This window comes from Eschrichtius robustus, chromosome X, assembly GCF_028021215.1.
Source record: "Eschrichtius robustus isolate mEscRob2 chromosome X, mEscRob2.pri, whole genome shotgun sequence".
In the NCBI taxonomy this organism is placed as follows: domain Eukaryota; kingdom Metazoa; phylum Chordata; class Mammalia; order Artiodactyla; family Eschrichtiidae; genus Eschrichtius; species Eschrichtius robustus.
The window spans coordinates 86,606,666-86,610,348 of NC_090845.1; the positions used below are offsets into that span (position 1 = coordinate 86,606,666).

Consider the following 3,683-nt stretch of genomic DNA (forward strand, 5'->3'; position numbering starts at 1 on the left):
CCCTGTGCAGAGATATTATGGGTCTAAATATTATTGTACTATATATCTAAAGGTTGGGGTTACTTTTAGTTTAATGACAAAATCTATGTTTTTAAAGGTCAGCCAATGAATTAAACATGTGTGTGGTAGATTTTTGCATTGCTCTACCATTTCAAAGATACAATCCAGTGGAGAAGGCGATGTGCCTGCTGTACAATGAAATCAGGTTGAAATCAGGTTTTGTTATCTAGTAGGCTTTCTTGAAAATTTATGAGGTTGAAAAGGAGAAAAAAGTCAATTCTGTTTTTAGCAGTAAGTGCGGGCAGTAGTTTAACACAATTACAAAACCGTCACCCTCAAAATAAAAACATGCATTTAACCACGGCAAAAATTACAGTTAACAATGTGCGGGCTCATTGAAACAATGAGAAACACATTGTTACAGAATCACATTGATCTGTAAATTAAATGCAGCTCTTTGAACTGAAGCCCACTGAGCAGTTGGAGGGGGCTGTGTGAGGAAGACCTGTCTCTTTTGAGCGTGTAGGGAAGTGGACAAGGAGAGAAGCCTTGACACCCGCAAACCTAAAGAAACCAGAATTGTGGTAAACGCTAGGTTGTAAAGGTCTGACAAAAAAATGATTATTTAGTGACTCGTCTGTTAGCGACCAAGAAAATGAAGAAAGCTCACTTGAACAATATCAGGTGGCTTGAAAATATAGGATAATGTCAGAATAGTTTCAGATATTAACAATATTCTTGTTTAATAGCCTTGTTAAAGATCGACGGACATTACATTCAGAGCTGATATGAGTTTTTTTTTTTTTTTTTTAAATTACGATGACCACAAAGAACAAAGATTTGCCAGCTTAGAAACATGATAGAAAGACAAAAACCAAGGCCTAACCTGGACAGGTTTGCAATGAATACCATAGATGGGAATAGAATGCTTGTAGATATTGAGTGGTAAGAAAATAAATATAGGTAATATTTTCCTCTATCTGGCCCCTGCTAATTCCATTTCTCAACGAAAACAACAGTGAAAACAATCACAGCAATAAAAAGGATTTAGGGATGGCTCATTAAAATATGCAGGAGGGCAACATTGAAATGCAAGAAAAATAAAATCCAAATAGTACATCCACTGTATAAGAGTATTAGAGAATGTTTGTACAAAAGGCATCACGCCTAAAACAGTGCTTGGAGCAGAGGGTTGGTCTACAATACAAAGTATGGGAACTCAAGGGAGGCTCTTCATTAGCATTTATAAGAACTGTTTGATAAAAGACTGACTGCAGGGATTATTTGGATCTGGACTATTGTTAGTTTTCAAGGGGTCAGAGAGTGAATTCAGCTAGAAGGAGTGGGCTATTCCCTCAAATAGGCTTTACCTAAAAAGGATTATCAGCAATTTTCACCTCATTTGTGTGAGAGTCATAGCAGTGAAGAAATTTCCCCTCATGAAATGTCAAACCTTTTCCAAGCATACTATTTTAATTATCACGGTCTAAGTTTCCCACTAAGAGCAGATCCCTGTCCTCAGGGAGTTAACATTCCAATACGGCCACTTTAAGGAGGAAAACACTGGCTATATTTTGAAGTACCTAAACAGTAGTAGACAAATAGTTTGCAATGGCCAATTCTTTGTGTAGGGGGGTCGGCAACAAAAGCATGGAGTTCCCAGAGCAAACTGGTACTCTTTCTTTGAGGTAAAGTGCTCCTATGTTTAAGGTAAATTACCTCTTCCAGGAAGACCATTTTGCTCTCTAAAGAAGTAATTTAGTTCAAAGGGGTACCAATTCAATATCATTAAGCTTTTCAGAGCTACATTTTGTATTATAAGCAAATCCTGGATAAGGTAATTTGCCTCAATTAGATGATCACTTTGAATCCAGGAGGGACTATATTTTACTTACCTTACTCATAGTCATCAATTTTCTTCTGATTGCCCAGGTGTGTATGGAAATGTGTTATGTATTATATACAAGATTAATAAAATAAGACGTGATCCCTTGTTCAAAATAGCATATGTTCGACAGTACCTTAGCACATGTCCCAGTTACTGTTAAACTTGGATTAAGTCCTCGGGACTTACACCCTGGTCTGTTGAGAATATACAAAATGTGGTCCTTCATTAAAAGGAGTTTATAAAGTTTTTATTTTTGACAGGAAGGCACCTGGGCTAGACAACAGAACAGACCTGGTCTAACTTTCATGGATGTGGTAAGGACTGACTTTTTAACAACTATGAAAGTGCTTTAAATATTAAGCCTTATGGAACCGCTAATTACATTTATTATTTAAAAGGCATAATGGGAAGAAATAAAGCCAAGAAAAAACATGGGAAAATACCTAGAGTTAGTGCCAAATATCAGGTCCTCCGATGGCTAAAGAGTAGGTGAAAGTTACTGGTAGAAAATCTATTACTGCAGTGACTTAAAATGGGAATACAGGAAATGTGCTGGAGGAAAGTGAAAATCATTCAGATGCCACAATTTAAACATTAGGCAATGACCAGCTGGCCACCCTCTTGCCTTCCTGGTTCATAACCTGTCAATAAATCACACATTAATCAACACTTACTGTGCTTTGCCTATAGAACGATCAAAGTAGTCCTGTTGTTCTTTTCACAGCCCTTCTTACTTAGGGTGCATCACTGCACCTGAACTGCAAACGGATGGAACTCTACTTTGTTTGCTTGTAACCCAAGTCACTTGCCAAACATACTGTAGACTTCCATATGTTGCAAATCTGGTGTTGTAAAAATTGAGATGGTAGAATAAATCGTTTCAAAGCAAAATAATATTGGTTTTGTTATTTAGCAACACAGTATAGCTAAGACATTTTCTACTCTAAGAAACAGAATTGACTTCAACTGATATCCACCAACAACCAAACAACTCACCACCACAACAAAATCATACCTAGCTGTGTTTTCATTTGGCCTTCTTTAGCTTATGCAGTATCTTAAATGCATTTAGGAAACTAGACAAAGAGAAAAATCTTTTTGATGCCTGAGTTTTTAAAAAATTGTTTCACTCTATGGTGTTATATACCTTGGCAACAATCATTTTGGTAACCTAATCACACAATCACACATGTTCACTGTTGCTGTGTTATAAGGTAACTAAGGAGAACTGAGTGGCGACTGGAGATGCCTGACACTTTGGTCTGAGGAGTGGCCATTGCCTCGATGGGGGTGGGCCAGGGATGGCTTACACCTGGGCTGGACTACTGGCCACCACATAGCAGAAGTGGACGTCTAAGGCAAACCAAGAAGGACACACTGAGCAACCAAGAGTGTCTGTTGTATACCTGAAACAATCTCAGCAGCAGCAAGTACCTGTGGTAGATTTCTAGGTAGAACTGAGACAAGCATTCTTAGCTGAGACACCAAGAGGTGGTTAAAGCAATATTGAAACATCATGGTATCTGATTCGAACGGGCAAAACTAGCTTGACCATGTGTCAATGTATTTAAATAAGCTGACAATGTAATAAAGATATTATCCATGAAAAAAAAAGTAACTAAGAATTTTCAAATGTGCTTTTTAAGCTTTGTTAGAGATACATTTGCTGATAGCAGACATCTTTATTTCGGAAAATAGGGAATTATCTTCATGAAAATAAATTAACCTAATTTCAGTACTCCTTTTATGGAAAAGTTCAAGGGCCTATGACCCAGAGATCTTGGCATAGAAAGAT

General features: G+C 37.4%; 1 pseudogene; it reads left to right on the top strand.

The window, feature by feature from the left end:
• The first annotated feature begins 856 nt into the window (after positions 1–856).
• Positions 857–3,387, top strand: LOC137756356 (SNRPN upstream reading frame protein-like; annotated as a pseudogene).
• The last annotated feature ends 296 nt before the right edge of the window (positions 3,388–3,683 follow it).